This window comes from Callorhinus ursinus, unplaced genomic scaffold (assembly GCF_003265705.2).
Source record: "Callorhinus ursinus isolate GAN/ISIS: 27379988/994484 unplaced genomic scaffold, GSC_fseal_2.0 scaffold19, whole genome shotgun sequence".
Lineage (NCBI taxonomy): Eukaryota > Metazoa > Chordata > Mammalia > Carnivora > Otariidae > Callorhinus > Callorhinus ursinus.
This window is the reverse complement of record NW_027397081.1, coordinates 14,633,544-14,654,764: the sequence shown is the minus strand read 5'-3', so window position 1 is coordinate 14,654,764 and position 21,221 is coordinate 14,633,544. Positions and strand designations below refer to the sequence as shown.

At 41.0% G+C, this 21,221-nt stretch overlaps 1 protein-coding gene across 3 annotated transcripts in view; it reads left to right on the top strand.

The window, feature by feature from the left end:
* SMIM35 (small integral membrane protein 35) overlaps positions 1-21,221 on the top strand; it is a 41,997-nt gene that overhangs the window by 9,060 nt on the left and 11,716 nt on the right. The window contains exon 2 of one of the 3 annotated variants that reach the window (XM_073903813.1): positions 954-990. The exons of the other annotated variants lie outside the window; for them this stretch is intronic. The gene's annotated coding sequence lies outside the window, so the exon portion shown is untranslated. The remainder of the gene's footprint in view (positions 1-953; positions 991-21,221) is intronic. 3 annotated transcript variants of the gene reach the window in all.

Below are 21,221 nucleotides of genomic sequence, written 5' to 3'. Positions count from 1 at the left end.
GCTCTCCTAGTGGATGTGAAGTGGTATTTCACTGTGGTTGTGATTTGTATCTCCCTAATGACTAATGATGTCAGAAGCATCTTTTCATGTACGTATTGGCCATGCGTATATCTTCATTATAGAAATATTTATTCGGATCATTCACTCATTTTAAAACTGGTTTGTCTTTTTTTTTTAAAGATTTATTTATTTATTTTGAGAGAGTGAGAAAGAGAGAGAGAGAGTACATGAGAAGGGGGAGGGTTAGAGGGAGAAGCAGGCTCCTCGCTGAGCAGGAAGCCCGATGTGGGACTCGATCCCGGGACTCCAGGATCATGTCCTGAGCTGAAGGCGGTCGCTTAACCAACTGAGCCACCCAGGTTTGTCTTTTTGAATTTGAGTGTAAGAATTCTTTATATTTTGGATACAAGTCCCTTATCAGATACATGATTTGTAAATAATTTCTCCCTTTCTGTGGGGAGTCTCACTTTAGCGATGGTGTCCTTTGAATCCCAAAAGGTTTACATTTTGATGAAGTCCGATTTTTCTCTTTCACTGCTCATGCTTTGGGTGTCTTATCTAAGAATCTTTAGCCAAATCCAGGGTCATATTTACCCCTTCATTTTGTTTGAAAAGTTTTATAGTTTTAGCTCTTACAGTTAGGTCTTTGACCTATTTTGAGTTAATTTTTATATATGGTGTGAGGTAAGGGTCCAACTGCATTATTTTGCATGTGGCTATCCAGTTGTCCCAGCACAATTTGTTGAAAAGACAGTTCTTTTCCCATTAAATAGTCTTGGCCTCGCTGTAAAAAAAATCAGTTGATTATAGTTGCATGGATTTATTTCTGGATGCTTAGTTATATTCCATTGATCTATGTGTTTATCCTTGTGTAAGACCACAGTCTTGATTACTATTGCTTTGCAGTAAGTTTTAAAATTGGGAAGTAAGGATCCTATATTTTTCTTTTTCAGGACTGTTTTAGCTATTCGGGGTCCCTTGCAATCCTGTGTGAATATTAAAATCCACTTGTCAGTTTCTACAAAGAGGTCATCTGGAATTCTGATAGGGTTGTGTTGAATCTGTAGATCAGTTTGGGGAGTATTGCCATCTTAACAATGTTAATTAAGTCTTCTGATCCTTGAACATGAGATGTTTCCCCATCTATTTAGATCTTTATTTTTTTCAGCAATGATTTGTAATATTCAGAGTGTAAGTTTTACACTACTTTTATTAAGTTTCTCCCTGTGTTATTCTTTTTGATGCCATTGTGAATGACTTTTGTAACTTCATTTTTGGATTGTTCGTTGCAAAAGTACAACAGAGTTTTATATATTGATCTTGGATCCTGGAACCTTGCTGTGGGTTTCTCATAAAGGCTTTTTATCAAGTTGAGGAAGTTCCCTTCTATTCGTAGTTTGTTGAGTGCTTTTATCATGAGAGGGTGTTGGATTTTTCAAATGCTTTTTAAATTAACATATAATGTATTGTTTGTTTCAGGGGTACAGGTCTGTGATTCATCAGTCTTACACAATTCACAGCGCTCACCATAGCACATACCCTCCCCAATATCCATCACCCAGCTACCCCATCCCTCCCACCCCCCATCGCTCCAGCAACCCTCAGTTTGTTTCCTGAGATTAAGAGTCTCTTATGGTTTGCCTCCCTCTCTGGTTTCATCTTGTTTCATTTTTCCCTCCCTTCCCCTTGATCCTCTGCCTTGTTTCTCAAATTCCACGTATCAGTGAGATCATATGATAATTATCTTTCTCTGATTTACTTATTTCCCTTAGCATAATACCCTCTAGTTCCATCCGTGTTGTTGCAAATGGCAAGATTTCATTTTTTCGATGACTGCATAATATTCCATTGTATATATATACCACATCTTTATTCATCTGTTGGACATCTAGGTTCTTTCCATAGTTTGGCTATTGTGGACATTGCTGCTATAAACATTGGGGTGCACGTGCCCCTTCGGATCACTACATTTGTATCTTTGAGGTAAATACCCAGTAGTGCAATTGCTGGGTCATAGGGTAGCTCTATTTTCAACTTTTTGAGGAACCTCCATACTGTTTTCCAGAGTGGCTGCACCAGCTTGCATTCCCAACAGTATAGGGAGGTTCCCCTTTCTTCGCATCCTCGCCAACATCTGTCATTTCCTGACTTATTAATTTTAGCCATTCTGACTGGTGTGAGGTGGTATCTCATTGAGGTTTTGATTTGGATTTCCCTGATGCAAAATGATATTGAGCACTTTTTCATGTGTCTGTTGGACATTTGGATGTCTTCTTTGCAGAAATGTCTGTTCATGTCTTCTGCCCATTTCTTGACTGGATTATTTGTTCTTTGGGTGTTGAGTTTGATAAGTTCTTTACAAATTTCGGATACTAGACCTTTATCTGATATGTCATTTGCAAATATCTTCTCCCATTCTGTTGGTTGTCTTTTGGTTTTGTTGACTGTTTCCTTTGCTGTGCAAAAGCTTTTTATCTTGATGAAGTCCCAATAGTTCATTTTTGCCCTTGCTTCCCTTGCCTTTGGTGATGTTTCTAGGAAGAAGTTGCTGCAGCTGAGGTTGAAGAGGTTGCTGCCTGTGTTCTCCTCAAGGAATTTGAGGGATTCCTGTCCTACATTTAGGTCTTTCATCCATTTTGAGTCTATTTTTGTGTGTGGTGTAAGAAAATGGTCCAGTTTCATTCTTCTGCATGTGGCTGTCCAATTTTCCCAACCCCATTTGTTGAAGAGACTGTCTTTTTTCCATTAGACATTCTTTCCTGCTTTGTCAAAGATTAGTTGACCATAGAGTTGAGGGTCCATTTCTGGGCTCTCTATCCTGTTCCATTGATCTATGTCAAATACTTTTTCTGCATCTATTGGGTAATCATGTAATTTTAAAAATTCTATTGATATGATGTATTATATTAATTGATTTTCAGATGTTGAGCCAACTTTGCATTTCTGGGATAATTCTCACTTGGATATGGCATATAATCCTTTTTATATGTTGCTGGATCCAGCTTACTAGTATTTTGTTGAGGATTTTTGTCTCCCAAGTTCATAAGTAATATTTGTCCGTAATTTTCTTCGGATATCTTTGTCTGGTTTTGCTATTAAGGTAATACTGGCCTTAAAAAAGTTGGGAGTATTTCCCTCCTCTTCTGTTTTTTGGAAGAGTTGGTGAAGAACTGGTATTAACTCATTAGTGAAAATATTTGGACTTGGGCTTTTCTTTGTGGGTAGGTTTTTGATTACTAATTTAATCTCTTCACTTCTTATGTCTACTTGGCTAGTCTATTTCTTTTTGAGCCCGTTTTAGAAGTTTGCATCTTTGGGAATTTGTCCATTTCATCAATGTTATCTAATATGTTGGTGTACAGTTGTTCATAGGACTCCTTTTTATTTCTGTAAGGTCAGTAATAATGTCCCTTTGTTCATTTCTGATTTTAGTAATTTTAGTTTTCTTTTTGTTTCTTGGTTAATCTAGCTAAAGATTTGTCAGTTTCGTTGAACTTTTCGGAAAACAAACTTCTGGTTTCCTTTATAATCTCTATTATTTTTCTATTTTCTATTTCACTAAGTTCCTTCCTTCTGCGCGCTCTAGGTTTGGTTTGTCCTTCATTTTCCAGTGTCTTAAAGTGGAAGTTAAGCTATTGAGATCCTTTTTCTGTCTTAAAATATGCATTTACAACTACAAAATTCCCTCTAATCACTGACTCAGGTGCACCCCATAAGTTTTGGTATGTTGTGTCTTTATTTTCATGCATCTGAAAGTGTTTTCTGATTTCTCTTTTGATTTCTTATTTGACTCATTGGTTATGGGTCATATTTAGGAGTTTGTTTAATTTTCACGTATTTGTGAGCTTCTTAAATTTTCTCCTGCTGTTGGTTTCTAATTTCATTCCATTGTGGTCAGAGAAAATACTGGGTGTTATTCTATCCTTTTAAATTTATTGAAGTTTGTTTTATGCCTGGCATATATGGTTTATCCTGGAGAATGTTCAGTGTGCACTTGAGAAGAATATATATTTTATTGTTGTTGACTAGAGATGTCTTTCAGGTTGAGTTGATTTATAGTGTTGTTTAAGTCTTCTGTTTTCCTTGTTAATCTTTTGTTTAATTGTTCTAGCCAATCCTGGAAGTAGGACATTGAAATTTTCAACTGTTGTTGAGTTTTCTGTTTCTCCCTTCATTTCTGCCAGTTTTTACTTCACGTATCTTGGTGCTCTTTTATAATTATTATACCTCCCTGATGGAGTGACCCTTTTATCATTATGAAATGTCCCTCTTTATCTCTAGGAACATTTTTTTTTAAGAAAGGGAGGGGGAGGAGGAGGAAGAGAGGGAGAGAAAGAATCTTAAGCAGGCTCCACATTCAGCGTGAGTCTGATGCAGGGCTCGATCTCACAACCCTGAGATCATGAACTGAGCCAGAATCAAGAGTTGGACACTTAACCGACTGAGCCACCCACGTGCCTCTCTAGTAATATTTTTTTAAAAGTCTATTTTATCTGATATAAGTGAAGCCACTCCAGCTTTCTTTTAGTTGCTGTTTGCACGATGTATCTACTTCTGTCCTTTTATAGTCAACCATTTGTTTTTTTGAATCTAAATTGTGTCTCCTGCAGACAGCATATAGTTGATCCATGTTTGTTTTTTTTTTTTTAAGATTTTATTTATTTGACAGAGAGAGACACAGCGAGAGAGAGACCACAAGCGGAGGGAGTGAGAGAGGGAGAAGCAGGCTTCCCGTGGAGCAGGGAGCCCAGTGCAAGGCTCGATCCCAGGACCCTGAGATCATGACCTGGGCCAAAGGCAGATGATTAATGACTGAGCCACCCAGGTGCCCCGATCCATGTTGTTTTTTAACCCAGTCTGACAATTTCTGCCTTTTTATCTGATTGTTTAATCCATTCATATTTAATGCTGTTATTTATGTAGTTGAATTTATATCTGTCATTTTATTTTCTGTTTTCTATATGGCTTGTGTCTTTTGTTTATCTAGTCCTCCTTTACTGCTTTCTTTTGCATCAAGTGGATATTTTTCTAATGTAGCACTTTAGTTTCTTTAATATTTTTTTCAGTTTTTTAAAGTGGTTGCTCTAGGGTTTACCATATCCATTTTAGTTTACCAGAATCAGCTTTAGATTTTTACTAGCTTAATTCCAGTGATGTATGGAAACATTATTTCTCTATAGCTCTATTCAGTTTTCCCCACTTTTGTGTATTATTGTTATACACATCACATCTATTAATGTTACAAACCCAGCTGTGCATTATATTACTCTACTAACTGCAGTCATTTCCTTAGCCCAGTATAGCTTTGTTCCCACCCACCTCCTTTGTGTTGTTATTGACCAATATTACATTTTTCTATGTTATAGGTCCAACATTACATTATATATATATATTATTTATACATTTGCTTTTTAATTATAAGAAGGAAGGAGAGAAATATGCATTTATACTTTAAAATAATTACATAATTACCTTTATTGGTACATAACTACCTTTGTTTTCTTTGTGTGGATTCAAATAATCATCTAGGATCATTTGTTTGTAGCCTGAAGAACAACCTTTAGTAGTCTTATAAGGTGGGTTTGGTAGCAACAAATTGTCCTAGTTTTTGGTCATCTGGGAAAATCCTTATTTCACCTTCATTTTTGAAAGAGATTTGCTGAATATGGGATTCTTGGTTGATTTTTTTTTTTTTTTGCTTTGAACAATTTGAATTTTGTTATTCCACTGCTTCTGGGTTTCATTGCCTCTGCTGGGAAGCTAGCTGCTAATCTTATTGGGGGTCCTTTGTATGTGACCAGTCCTTTTTTCTCCCAATGCTTTCAAGATTTTCTCCTTGTCTTTGACTTCTGGCCTTTTTTTTTACCATGACATATTTGTTTGTGGATCTCTTCATGTTTATCATATTGGGGTTTATTGAGTTTCCTGGATGTGTAGGTTATTTTTCAATAAATTTGGGAAGTTTTCTGCCATTATTTAAAAAATTATTTTCTCTGCTATTTCTCTCCTCTCATTCTGGTACTTCCATTATATGTATGTTGGCACACTTTTTTGGTGTGAAATGGTGCGCCATGTCTCTGGGCTTAGTTCACTTTTCTTCGTTCTTTTTTTTCTCTGTTTTTCATCTTGCATAATCTCTTCCAATCTAGTGATTCAAGTTCTTTAATTTCTTCTGCTGGTTTAAATCTGATGAGCCCTTCTAATGAAATTTTTATTTTGGTTATTGTACTTTTCAACTCCAGAATTTCAATTTGACTCTTTTTTATAATTTCTATTGCCTTATTGATATTCTTTGTATTATGTGACGTTGTTATATCTTCCTTTACGTCTTTAACCACGCTTTCCTTTAGTTCTCTGAATGGACTTGTAATGGGTATTTTGAAGTTTTTTTTCTGTTAAATCCAACATCTTGTTACTCTCCCAGACAATTCATGTTACCTCCTTTTCTTTCTGGAGTATATTTTATACTTTCGATTTCTTTGCATGTGTCATAGATTTACTTTTGTTGGCAACTGGTCCCAGGCGTGTTGTTATTTCTTGTTTATTTTTTAGTGATTGGCTGGATTATTTTAGTGAAGTCTGCTTTTCCCCACTAGTGTTGACCTCTGATGCTGTTTGCTCCTGAGGAAGATGCAGCTTTGAATATGCCCACAGTTGCCCTGAGATGACATTGGTATTTGTAGTGCTCTCTTCCTTGCTTTTCTTGACCACACCCAGCTGTTAAACTCCATTAATTGCTGGTTGATTGCTCTGTTGTTTTCAGCAAGCTTTAGGGTATTAATTGCTCTACAAATGAATCCACTCAAATTGTGGCTCCTTCGAAGGAATCGTTTCTGAGATCTCTGTTTGACATGTGTTTTGGCCCCCAAAGGTTTCTCCCAGCTGTCTTATTCCCTGGTTCTCTCCTACAAGTTAGCTAGCCTACAATTGAGCTGTGTGTTCATTAAATCCCTGATTCTCACTTCAGTTGCTTTTCTCTACAGCCTCCACTCTGCTGAGAGCAAAGCTTAGGTTTGAACTTCTCCGTGTTCTGTTGCAAAGGAAGTCAGTTCCTGTGGGAAGATACTACGAGCTGTTTTATGGCCTGCTCGCCCCCACCCCCCAGAAAAAAATCTGAGCCAGGGCTGTGGAGCTGGGGGTGGGGACAATGGCAGATCCCTCTCTGAGAGCCTCCTCTAGGACCTGAGCACTCAGTGGGTGGGGAGCAGCAGCCTGGGGTCCTCTTGGTTTGCCTCTCCTGGTGTGGAAGCTCACCCTCATAAACTGAGGCAAGGGTAATCAGGGCCCCAGTATTCTCAGCATGCCTTGCCCAAGGGAGTTGCCCCTATCCAATGAAAGGGGGCTGGGAGAAAGAGAAAGCCCCCACTTCTCAACTGCACTCTCCTGGAGCTTAGCCTTAGCAACAGTAGCTCGGGGTGGGATGAGAACTGCTGCGGCCCCGGTCCCCCTGGGAAGAAAGCCCTCTAACTGGGCGGGATGGGAGTGGGAGCATTGTGTTCCTGGATGCAGCAGTCTGGAGCCGAGTCCCCGCTGGGCTGAGCGAGGGGAGGAGCACAGTGGTCTTGGTTCAAATAGCACACATTCTTGCCTTTCTTACCAGATTTTCATAGATTTTGTTGCATAGACATTTCTTTAGTTGCTGTTCGCCCTTAGAACGATTTCCAGAGCTTTAAATGTTGTTGTTGTTGTTTTAATTTTTCACCAGTTTCGTTGGAGAGGGATCTTCTCATGCTGCCATGCTAGCATTTTTTCTCTCTCTTTCTTTTTTAAAGATTTTATTTATTTGTCAGGGAGAAAGAGCACCAGCACAAGCAGAGGGAGAAGCAGGCAGAGGGAGAAGCAGGCTTCCCGCTGAGCAGGGAGCCAGATGTGGGACTCGATCCCAGGATCCCGGGATCATGACCTGAGTTGAAGGCACACGCTTAACCGGCTGAGCCACCCAGGCATTCGGCATTTTATCTGACTCCTTTATTCTTGAACAACCTTAAAAAGTCTGTTACAGAGCTCATGGACCAAGGCAGTAAAATCCTGTTTTGGCCTGAGCTGGTTTCCTAATTAACTGAATATAAGCCTTAATACTATAATACTCTATCCCTTCCACCAAAGCTACCTGTTCAGCTGCTGGGGGTTCGGATTACTGATTCCATGTATTCCCTAGCCAAGATGATAATTACCCAAGTTCAGGTCACTCTTTCCTGCCTCCCAGGTGGTCTCCCTGCTTCTCTATTGGCTCTCCCCTAATTTATTCTACACACATGTCAGAGTGGTGCTCAGAACACATTTGGTCACAACATCACACTGCTTAAATGTTTGATTGGTTTCCCATTGCTCTTACAATGAAGTTCAGAATCCCTAACATGTACTCTAAGATGCCATTTATCTCTTCCATTTCCTCCAGTGCCCCCTTTCTCTCTGTGCCCCACTTCCTGCTCCTTCTCCCCCCATCCCACAGCAGCACATACTCTGGTCTCACACTCGTCTTTGCACTTTTTATTGTGCATGTCCCATGCTCTGTCCTATTTCAGGCCCTTTGCACACGTAGTTCTGTTTGCCTTAAATGCTGCTCTTAACTTCTGATTCAGGTCTTACTTAAATGTTTCCTCGGAGGAGGCTTCCCCAACCTCCCAGAATGGCTCAGGTTCCCTGTTCTAAAGGCACTCTGACACACCACACTTCCTAGAATGTGTGTTTTTGATCAACTGATTACTAGGATGATTATTTAACATGCCTCTTCCCCAGAGAGCATGAGTTCATGAAAGCGGGGAGCCTGTCTGCCTTGACCACTCTATGCCCAGTTCTAGTGCAGGACCTGGCACGGAGTAAGGACCCCATAAATACAGTCCGGTGTACGGGAATGTGGTAATGAATGCTATGTGGAGCATAGAATGCCAAGGATAGGAGGCTGGTCCTGGGGCTCTACTTAGAGCTGATAGGGAACCAAAGGAAAAGTTCAGAAGAAAACTCCTCACCACCTAATATTCATAACTACAACCTGGTACCAACCAGCAGCCTAATGGACACATATTCCAATTCTTGTGAAGAATATCTCGATGCATATAGAAAGTAGTCATTTCCCTCTTCCTTCTACCCTTGACATGTGGTCCCTGAGCCTGTTTTAACCCATATGTGAAATTGTGAGGTTGGGAATGTAGATTGAGACAGTGATGATATTTTTAAAAAGTGATCAGCAGGGGCACCTGGGTGGCTCAGTTGTTAAGCGTCCGCCTTTGGCTCAGGTCATGATCCCAGGGTCCTGGGATCGAGCTCCGCATTGGGCTCCCTGCTTGGTGGGCAGCCTGCTTCTCCCTCTCCCACTCCCCCTGCTTGTGTTCCCTCTCTTGCTGTGTCTCTCGCTGTCAAATAAATAAATAAAATCTTAAAAAAAAAAAGTGATCAACAACAACCACAATTGCTACTTTTAATATTTGTTAAGGGCTTTCTTTGCGATAGAAATACATTATTTCAAAGAAATTATTAATTTGAAGCAGTGGGTACTTTTATTTCCATTAGATAGATGAATAAACTAAGCTTGGGAGAGATTAATTATCTTGCTCAAAGTAAAGTTGATTCAAATTTGTGTCTGTTTGGCACCAGCACTCAAATTCTTAACCTCTGTTCTGTATTGCCCAAGGATTCTAGAATTCTGTAAGTGATTTCTTGCTGTCTGACGGTTTCTGAAACTTCATGTAAATTTTCATTTGAAGTGCTTTTTGAAACTTCTATACCTGAGAGAGGGAGGCTTCTCTTTCATCTCTTATCAAGAGATACATTGAAAACTAAAATCTGTTCTAAGCATTCCATGTTTGAGTAGACTCTCTTGCTGTAGACTTTCTTGATTTTACAAGGACATTATCAGGAAGCCAAACACAACAAAAATAATAGGAAAAGCCCCTTGATTGTACTAATAAGGCAGCATATAAACAAATATGGAAGAGAACACACAGGGTTTTATAAAATCTAAACCCTATTTAAACTTCTACTACATCTAAAATCTTTTTTAAGTTTGGAAAATGCTTGTCAGAGGTCTTAAAACTGAACAGGAGGGTAGATTTGAAGACCTATCTACAGGATGAGGTTTTGATGAGAGTAGTGGAAGCACACATCTACATTAATAGGTGAGAGGCTTCTTTTCTCAGCAACACGTTCCTGAGATCTTGAGATACTTCAAGGAAGTCCGTACATTCCAGAATCCTTGCTAATTGGTCACCTAGAGAAATTCCTCAGATCTTTAAATTAGAAAGCCAAAATTAAATAAAACATCAGGTAAAGTCTTCCTGCTACCAAAATTGTTCAAAACTTGATTGAAGATATCTGACACTTGTTAAACTTTTACCCTAATTACAGACATTTTAAAATGTGTACGTGTGCAAATGCTTAACATACTCATTTATTTGAATGCATAAAAATAAAAACAAAAATGGTACAGATTCTCACTTTCCAGAAAACTCTTTTTTTTTTTTTTTTAGTTAGACTAACAAATGTACCTGGTAATAAAATTGAAACCATGAGGGAAGATATAAAATAAAAGCACCTTCCCACCACCACCCAGATCTGGCTCTGCCAGATCACTGCATTATTTCTCTTCTGTATCTGTCCAGAAAAATTACATATACACATGTAACAAAATGTATAGTCTTTTGAAAAACAGACATAAAATACTTAAATGTATTTGTACAAATATATGTACAAAGTATATGCATGTAACAAAATATTCTTTTGGAAAATATACATAAAATATATAAATATGTTTGTACAAATATATATACCATTCATACCATATTCTTTTAAACTTTGCTTTTTCATTTATAAAATGGAGATTTTATAAACCGTTAGATCGAGACCAACTGCGTTTTAAAAATTATTTTATTTTGAAATGATTACAAGCTTATAGAAAAGTTGAAACTATATATATAAAAATGTAAATCAAAATTTTTCCACGAGTGATTTGAGAGTAAGTTATTAACCTGATGCCCCCATAACAACTGAATAAAGTGTGTTTCCTTGCAAAGATACTTCCCTACATAACCAGGATATAATGATCGAAATCAGAAAATTAATATCAATACATTACTCCATCAGATTATTCAGGTCCTGTCAATTGTTCAACATTGGCCTTTATAGCAGAAGGACCCAGTTCAGAATCACAGGTCGTAATTAGTTATCATGTCTTTTTAGTCTGCTTTGGTCTGGAACATGTCCTCAATCTTCTCTTGATTTTAGTAACCTTTACCCTTTTGAAGATTGCAGGCCAGCTGTTTGGTAAAATGCCCTCCATTTGGGTTTGCGTGATGTTTCCCCATGATTAGATTTAGGTTCCGCCTCTTTGGCAGGAATGTCACAGAATGATACTGCATTCTTCTCCCTGGCCACCTGTTAGGAGGCACACCTTTTGTGTGTGGGTCACTGCAGCTGATGTTCACTTTATCACTTGATTAGAGTGGTGTTTGCCGGGCTTCCCTTCTGTAAAGTGAGTTTTCTTTCTCAAAATAAGTTTTTGTGAGAAGAGATTTGAAACCATGTATATATCCCATTATGCACTAAACTTTTCATTAGTTAATTAATTAATATCTGTATGGAGTTAGGTTTCTGTGTTATCCAGTGACTGTTATACTTTATCTTGATGTTGAAACTATCATGATTTGGCCAATAGAAGCTGGTTTATATGTCTTTTTTTTTTTTTTTTTAACATAAGCTCTACACTGAAGGTGGGGCTTGAATTCAAGACCCTGAGATCAAGAGTCTCACACTCCACCAACTGAACCAGCCAGGTGCCCCTCTGTGTTCTTTTGACATGCCCCCATTATTCTTTAGACCCTTCTCTTTTGAGGTAGGGGCAGGGGACAAGAAGATTTACAAGTTCATCCTGTACTTTTCCTGCCAGTCCTGGAATAAATCTTTTATCCAAGGAACCCTAGTTTCCTAGAGTGGAAAATGGTAATTAGAAGCCAAGATTTTGGTGGTAGATGTGTTCATTGATATGGGAGCCCAAGCAGGGTAAAAGAGGGTATTCCTGAAGGCGTAATCTGGCACTGGAATTAGGGCCTGAGTGGGATGAGGAAGGCATCCATGGTGGGGTTGAAGGTGATGGCCCAGCAAGGGGAGTCAAGCCCAAGCAGGGTGCAGGGGATATCCCCTGGAAGAGTGGCCTGGCACAGGGTCAGGGCCCACACAGGGTGAGTTGAAAAGCCATGACAGGGCAGCCCAGTATGAGGTGTCAGATCCCAAGCAGGGTGATAAGAGCATGGGGGCTGTGGGGAGGGTGGGCAGCAGAGATAGGAAGTGAATACATACAGAGGATTAATCAAATAAATAAATTATTTAATAATAGAAGCCAGATATCTCACTCTTGGATGATGGAGTTACAGACACAAAAAGGAAGAAATGTAAAATAAACCCTTTGGTGTTATATTGGAGTTATTGATGTGCATTCAGATTTTCTACATGCATAACGTATGGAAATAAATGGAGATGGGTATGTATGTAGCTCTGTCCTCTTTGAGGGCTTGAGAACAGCAATGTCCCAACATCAATGAGATCATGACCTGAGCCAGAACCAAGAGTTGGATGCTTAACTGACTGTGCCGCCCAGGCTCCCCTCTTGTGTCCTAGTTTTGGGAATTTTTGTGTCCTATTATTTGGGAAAATATTTTTTGAGAATATTTTCTATTTAATGTATTGAGTTTTCAACCTCAGAGTTACCAATTTTCCTTCAATTGGGTTATCTTTGTCTTCCATAACTATTAGCTTTTTCGCTAATTGCTTTAATTTCTGAGTTTTTCTTCCCCATCCTTCATGCTATTCTTAAGCTTTGTCTCTATGTCAATAATTTCATTTTTAATGATACCTATGCTGTTTCTATTGAATGTAATATCTCCATAATGACATTATGTGGTCCTTGATTTGTTTCCTTAATCTTCCTTTCCCTGTAAACGTCCTTTATTTTATTGCATGCTTTTAGTGAGTGCTTCTAAAGAGTGAAGTGATTTTGAGGAGTTTACTCCTGTTTTTTGAGTCATGTTCTGTTCTAGGTTAGGGTCTCGGTCCATTTGGTTTTATCTATATGCTTAGACTACACTTTGCATGTGTGGTTGCTATGCCATTTATTTGGGTGGCTAAGTTCAGACATGCTATTTGTTTGACGTAATGACAACTGACTATATTCTCCTGCATCCTGATTCTGTTTTCAAAAAGGGAAATTATAATTTCACCCCAAACCACATATTCACTCCTTTCTTCTCTCATTCTCCCCTTTCCTCCCCTGCCTCCTAACCTTTCACCCTCCTTTATTCTTAGATTCTTCTTTTCCTCTTCCACTTTTTCCTCTTTCTTCTTTGTCTTTCCAAGTACACTTTATGCCAATTTTCTTCCTTACTAAAAACCTGAGTTTCCTAGATCAATGCTTTATATAAGGACAAGTATAGGCTTGCTTGTGAAGTCAGTGTGTACAGGCTTTTGAAAAGGGGTTTTAATGGAGTTGATGATTTTTTGGCCCTATCCAGGAATACCGAAGGCCTACCACAGATTACACAAAATCTCTGGGGGAGATGTTTATAAAGAAACAGGAGACAGATGTTAAAGTAAGATAAAGTAACATTATATTAGAGGTTTTGTGTCTCAAGTCCCCACAGATCTGTTTTGTAAACTTGGCTGGAACAGTGACCATAGCTGAAGATGCTTGGAGCATTTTTTCCCTGTCCTCCTTACCCAAATCCAAATCCTGAATCTTACCATGCTCTGGCTTGCAAGGACAGGGAACTGTCATAAGGAGAGTGCCTGAGCATAAATGAGGGGGTTATGATGGCTTGACTAGTTGCTTACTGTTCCAGACCCATGGAAGGAGGAAGTGGAATAGAACAGCCATGGCCATGACCTTTTGACATTCACTGACCCAGCGCACTAGTGAACTTGGGCCAATCAGCATGACTCAGGGGAGTAGTAAAGCAGGTTGGGAAAGGAGATGTAGGGGGTAGTCTTGAATGCATCTCTTCCCCTAGAGCCCTGTGGTCTTTTATGGGATCAGGACTAATAAAAGGTGACAGTAATTTTTTTAAAAAGATTTATCCATTCATTTATTTGAGAGAAAGAGAAACAGCATGAGAGGGGAGAGGGTCAGAGGGGAAGCAGGCATAAAAGGTCACAGTAATACCGATTCCTTATTAGTCATACGGCAGTCTGCATACAGAGCCATACACAAATCTGCATCTTAACGGTAGTAGTGGGGGGTTGAGAGAAGTGCTCCCCCCAATCAAGTAACAGCCATGAGTGGTACAAAATATGACTCCCAATTTTTTTTTTAAGATTTATTTATTTGAGAGAGAGAAAGAGAGTGTGAGAGGGAGAGAGGGAGAGAGAGAGAATCCTCAAGCAGTCTCCCCACTGAGCACAGAGCCCTACTTAGGGCTTCATCCCAAGACTCTGAGATCATGACCTGAGCCAAAATCAAGAGTCAGATGTTCAACTGACTGAGCCACCCAGGTGCCTCAGGACTCCGTTTTTAAATAACATCATTTTAAACAAACATCTTAGTGATTTGAAGCTGTTTCTGGGTCCTGTGGATATATGCCTCCCTGGTGTACATAATGAAAGGATGATTCCTTTTCGAGGTTTGGTATGGTAGTGGGTGTATTGAATTGGATGTATTGAATTAGGGATGACATAAAGAAGCTTCATATAAACTATTCCAAAAAGTGTTACCATAGTTTTGGAGATGTCATCTAAAATTTTTAAAATTTCTGTCTAATAGCCTTACAGAGCAAGTCATTTTAAACAATAAGGGATAATGAAAGGGATATGGACTTTGAAACCAGAAATAACTGGGTTCTTGCTGTGGCTCTGGCACACAGAGCTCCTCAGATTTGGGTAAATATTCAGCTTCTATGAGCTCTTATTTTGTTTCCTGAAAATATAGAATGTCAATAATATCGCAGCCCCAAAAAGCGAAAACAAAAAAGTAATGGTAGATTTTTTTTTGGACTTGCATATCTGACAGGCTTTTTGAAAAATTGGAGAAAATTCTCACCTATAGCACCATCTTTGGGACCAACATTGTTTTATTGATCCTTCCCGAAACTTAGAGTTAGTGGAGAAGAAAGAGTTTTTATTCAGTTGATTACTTTAACATAATGTCACAGTTATTGAGACTTACACGAAACCTGCATTTCATTGCAATGTCTCAGAGTTCGAAGAAATACTGTTTCTCTATATAAGATCCTAGGGTTTTCCCTGTTCATCTCGAATCATTCCTCCAATAGAGCTATCCTAAATAATTTCTGAGGAAATCTCTGGTTGTGCCTGAAGATCATTCCACCTCAGCATAGGCATCTGACAGGAGAGAAGAAGGGTTATGTTTCTTTATTTCTACTGAGAAAATACAACCCCAACATGTTCATCTGCTTTGTTTGATTCTAAATATTTGGTTTTGCCCTTTATAAGCAACACAGACAACACACTCCCTGGCCAGGGTCTTACCAGAGAGACCATGTCCTTGTCTGGCATGCTTTCCATCTTACACCGATACTCTAGTTGAAAATAGTGATTCTTATGGAGGTTTGGTAGAAAGGAAATGCAATCCTTGTCTTCCTACAGATAGTCCAGGGTTTCTTTGATGTAATGAAAAGGAAAATAGGTTTTGATGTCAACCATGGGTGCCAGAATTCCTCATAGGGAAGGAAAGATATTATTTGAGTAGATAATTGGTGGATTCTTTAAGTTTAGAAAATGTTTGGCCAAAGCCCTTCAGATATTTCTTCCGTCCTTTTCTCCTTTGAGGACTCCAGTTACACACATACTAGTTTGCTTGGAGTTGTCCCACACCCCGCTGGTGTCCTTTCCATTCATTTTTTTTCCTCTCTGTATTTTATTTTGGGTAAGTTGCTGTTGGCTGTGTCTTCAGGTGCACAGCTTTGATTCTTCTATAATGTCTAATCTGCTGTTACTCCCATCCAATATATTTTTCTCTTGGATGTTGTGGTTTTCATTTCTGAAGCTATGATTTGGATCCTAAGAATAAACCTAGCAAGAAGGTATGGAAAACCTTTAGAGGGGGAAATTGCAAAACATATGATAGCTTATAAAAGATGATACAGGGATGCCTGGGTGGCTCATTTGGTTAAGTGTCTGCCTTCAGCTCAGGTCATGATCTCAGGGTAACTGACCCCTTCCTTGTGCTCTCTCTCTCTGACAAATAAATAAAATCTTAAAAGATGATACAGATAAATGAAAATATATGCCATATTTATAAATTTGAAGACTAGACATCAGTTTTACCCAAATGAAACTATAAACCCATAGCAATCCCCAAGTTCTAATAGAGGATTTCAGTGATCTTGAAAAGCTGATTCTAAAATTCACAGGGAAAGGCAAAGTATCCATAATAACTTATTTATATGTTTTTGAGGGAGAATTAGGAGGAGTGTTTATTTTACTGGTGATCAAGATTCAATTTTTATTATGAAACTATAGTAATTAAGATAAGGTAGGAGTGTTATAGTGATGAACATTCAGACCAACAGAAGATAATACAGAGCCCAAGAAAAGAAACAAACATATATGGAAAACTTGTTACGTGAAAGTGACAACAATGAAAATCATTAGGGGCAAAGTATGGAAAAATAACTTTCCATATAAAAATTAGATCCTTACCTTAGAACACATCCAAAAAGTGAATTCTAGGTAGATGAGTGTTCTAACTGTGAAAAACAGAACTTTAAAACTTTTAGAAGAAAACTAAGGGGTATATCTTGGAATAGGGATGGATTTTTTTTTCAAGATTTTATTTATTTGGCAGAGAGAGACACAGTGAGAGAGGGAACAGAAGCAGGGGGAGTGGCAGAGGGAGAAGCAGGCTTCCTGCGGAGTAGGGAGCCCGATGCGTGGCTTGATCCCAGGACCCTGGGATCATGACCTGAGCTGAAGACATACGCTTAACGACTGAGCCACCCAGGCACCCCTGGATTTTTTGGGGTGGGGAGGAGGCAGAGGGAGAGGGAGAATGCTAAGCAGGCTCCATACTCAGGATGGAGCCCGATGTGGGACTGGATCTCATGACCCTGAGATCATGACCTGAGCTGAAATCAAGAGTCAGACACTTAACTGACTGAGCCACCCAGGCGCCCCAGGATGGATTTCTTAAATAAGAGTTTTAAAATCACAACTATAGATGAATTTAACTAAAGTACACATTTAAATTTTGCTCAAAAAAGATGCCATAAGCAAATTTAAAGGACAAACCACAACCAGAGACATCAGGGGACTCTTCTGCAGATTTCTGGAAACCGCTCTGTGCAGCCTTCCCCTCCAGTGTTCTTGTCCTATAAACTTGAGCTGTGTTGATCTCCCAGGTGCCAGACTCTTTCTCCTCAACCTGGTCCGCTGGACTCTCTTTGGATCCCACCTCCCTGTACTTGGGATTTGGGAACCTACCCCAGGCAGTAAGCTGGGCAGTCACAGAACGCCCCGTGTTTCATTTCTGCTTCTCGAGAATCATCATCTTGCAGACCTTTCTCCATTATTTTACCTATTCTGTCTGGTTTTCTAGATGTTTAACAGGGGAGAGTAAATCTGGTCTGTTATTATTCTGCCATGGACAGAAATGGAAGTAATCCTACCATCATTTTAATAAAGTTTGAAAATAAGCAAAACAATTACATATATAAACACACACACACATAATGGGAAAAAATGAAATAGTATAAAAAACACGCCTAGGGAAGCTAAACATTAAATTTGAGAGGACAGTTACTTGGAGAGGTAGGAGAAGGCTACTCTGAAGTTAATAAGCAGTAATGGAATTTTTGAATTCTTTGAAGCTTAATGGTAGGCACATGGATGTTTATCATGTTATTCTGTGTACTTCTTGTGTGCATGAAATATAAGAAGAATGGAAAGGTGTGCAAAAAGGAGAATTAAGTAAAGAAAATATTAAAGGTGGGGCACCTGGGTGGCTCAGTCGGTTGAGTGGTTAAGTGTCTCTGACTCTTAGTTTCAGCTGAGGTCATAATCTTGGGGTTGTGGCATCAAGTTCCATGTTGGGCTCCCCACTAAGTGCTGAGTCTGCTTGAGATTCTCTCCTTCTCCCTCTGCCCCTCCCCCTGCTCTCAGTCTCTCTCTCTCTTTCTCAAATTAATAAAGTGTTGGGACGCCTGGGTGGCTTAGTCGGTTAAGTGTCTGCCTTCAGCTCTGGTCATGATCTCAGGGTCCTGGGATCGAGCCCTAATCAGGGCTCAACGGGCAGTCTGCTCCCTCTGCCTCTGCCCCTCCCCCGCTTGCTCCCTCTCTCTCTCTTTCCCAAGGAAATAAATAAAATCTTTAAAAAAACAAATAAGGGCGCCTGGGTGGCTCAGATGATTGGGTGTCTGCCTTAGGCTCAGGTCATGATCCCCGGGGTCCTGGGATCAAGTCCCGCATCGGGCTCCCTGCTCCTTGGGAGCCTGCTTCTCCCTCTGCCCCTCTCTCCCTCTCTCTGTCTCTCATGAATAAATAAATAAAAAATCTTTAAAAAAATAAATAAAAAAACAAGTAAAATCTTTTTTAAGAAAAAGAATATTGGTTAAAGAGCATCCTAGGAAGATAAAGAGGTGAAATAGAGGAATTCATGTATCTGAAAGCCACCTAAGCCAGAAGGCACCGTTTTGGGGGTGGGGACAAAATGGTAGCCAACACAGCTGTTACACCTCTTTCCCTCATCAGCTGGATCTCCGGAAGGCCTGTGATTTCCCTACTGGTGCTTTCCTCCCGGTACTTTTCTTTGATGAAACCCTTCAAAACCTCGGCTTCCACAAACACCGCGAATAACTCCTCCCATGCCTTGTTGAATCATCTGTCCTCCACTCCTGGGTCACCCCCCTCGTTGGTGAAGACTTGAGCTCTTGGGTTCTTGTCACGCTCTCGGTGACCCACACAGATGGTCTCTTGGACTTTGGCCTCTCCGTTTCTTGCACTGCTTTCCTCAGTGACTGTCTCTTGCTTGGGGCTTCACCAGCTTCTGACTGGTTTCCCTTCATCATCATCACCCTCCTACCACATCTGTTCTTAACACAGTAGCCATCGGAGTGTCCTCTTAATACATGGCATCATGTCATTTCTCTGCTCAGAGTCCTCTCGTGACTCTCCATCTTGCTCAGAGGAAAACCCAAACTCCCCTTATGGCCTTTGAGGTACTATAGTATCCGTCTCCTGCTACTGTCCCTCGTCCTTTCTGCCCCTGCCGGTCACTCGGGGCTCCGTGATGCTCCTGGAACATGCTGGGCATGCTCCTGCCTCCTCTGTACCCGCCACCCACTCTGCCCAGCACGTTTCTGCTGTAGCCACCCCACCTGCATGGCGTTTACTCAGCTCCTGTGGGGCCTTCTCCTCAACTGTCACCTTCTTCGCGAGTCCATCCCTGACTGCTTTATTTAAAACTGTACTCTCGTCCCCACAGAGCTTTTCTTCTTTCTTTTCTTTCTTTTCCTTCTCTTTTCTTTCTTTCTTTTCCTTATTCTTTACTTTATTGTCTGTCTCCCTCCACTGAAGTACAATTTCCACGAGAACATGTTTTATTTATTGCTATAAGACAAGTGTCTCGAACAAGTGCCTGGTGCAGAGAAGATGCCATTAGTGGCTTTGGGGATCCCTGTGCCCCCCATTTCTTGGGGATTAAGGAGCAGGAGAAGGGTGCCTAGTCCCTGATGCCATGTGCTCACATGGGCACCCATGGCAGTGGCTGTCATCTGGACTGGGCTTTGAGCCGCAGCCAGGCAGGGGGCTGTGGCGGTGTCCCGAGATCTCAGCTGTGTGACTCTGTCTGGTCTAGAGGGTCTCTCTGTGACTTCCCTGCTTCTCTTGGGGATAGAAATCATTTGGTTGCTCCCATGCCATGAGAGGGCACAGCAACTCTCCAAGGCTGTCTGAGGCTCCATCCGCCAAGGTGCTCCATGCAACTGTCATTCCTGGGCTCTTGTCTTTCTGGGGCTCCATCCAGCTCTCAGATCCCACAATTCTGCCTGGAAGTTCTGTTGCCTCCCCAGGGCTCAGCTTCGGATCAGGGAACAAGGACTTTCTCTCTGGGACCCACTGACATCTTTTCAATGTTTTCCAGTGTTTTTTCCCCTGCTTCTCTTATTCTTGCTTTTTCCTTTTCCTCCCCCATGCTGGAGATCTTTCTCCTGGTATGACGAGGAGGGCAGTCTTGCTTTGGCTCATCTCTTGTCTAAGTTGTGAATCCTTTCTATTTTGCTAAGGGCCTTTTGAAATAGAAAACTAGGAGGATAGACCCTTTCTTTCTGCCTTTGGCCCTCACCTTCTCTTTGCTGGAATGCTTTCAGGGGGAAGAAGGGCCAAGGGGCATGGGGGAGGGAAAGGTTTGGGCAGGGGAGATTGTGAAATATTTTACCAAGACAGTCACACCATGTGATGCTGATAATGACCACAACAATGTAGTTCACATTTTTTGTGCACTTAGTGTATGCTGGGCCTTCTAGCTGCTCTCTGTAATGCGCCTCCATTAATCAACACAGCAACTTTATGTGTGTTTATTATCATGCTTATTTTCCATAAAAGCAAACTGAAGTCTACTGGGGGAAAGGGGGCCGCTCAGGTCCCACATTTTGCAAATGATGGACCTGGGCTTTGGAAGCAAGCCTGCTGTGCACTATGCCTCCTGGCCCCCTGGGAACACCCTCAGAGCCTCAGGACCCAGGGCCACGGACATGGGATCAGTTGATTCTTCCATATACCTGGTGCTCATCCAGCAGGAGTGGAGCTGGCCTTCCTCTTCTTTCCCTGGCCCGCCAGGTGGGCCTCTCTCTGGTGCCCCCATTGTCAGCCTCTTTCTGCAAAGCTGGCTTCCCTCTCTGCTTCTGCTTTAGGCCCATCTCATCTCCCTGGAGGAGTCCAATCTCCCTCCCTCCTCTCTCCTCGCCCCCCTCCTCCCTCCCTGTCCCTCCTCCCTCCATCTTCCCTCCCCCTGCCCTCTCCCTTCTCTCCCAACTCCCTCCTCCCCTCTCCTCCCTCCCCCTGCCCTCTCCCTTCTCTCCCAACTCCCTCCTCCCCTCTCCTCCCTCTCCCTTCCCTCTCCCTTCCCTCTCCCTTCTCTTCCAACTCCCTCCTCCCCTCTCCTCCCTCCCCCTTCCTTCTCCCTCCTCCCCTCTCCTCCCTCCCCCTTCCTTCTCCCCTCTCTCCCGACTTCCTCCTCCCCTCTCCTCCCTCCCCCTTCCTTCTCCCCTCTCTCCCGACTTCCTCCT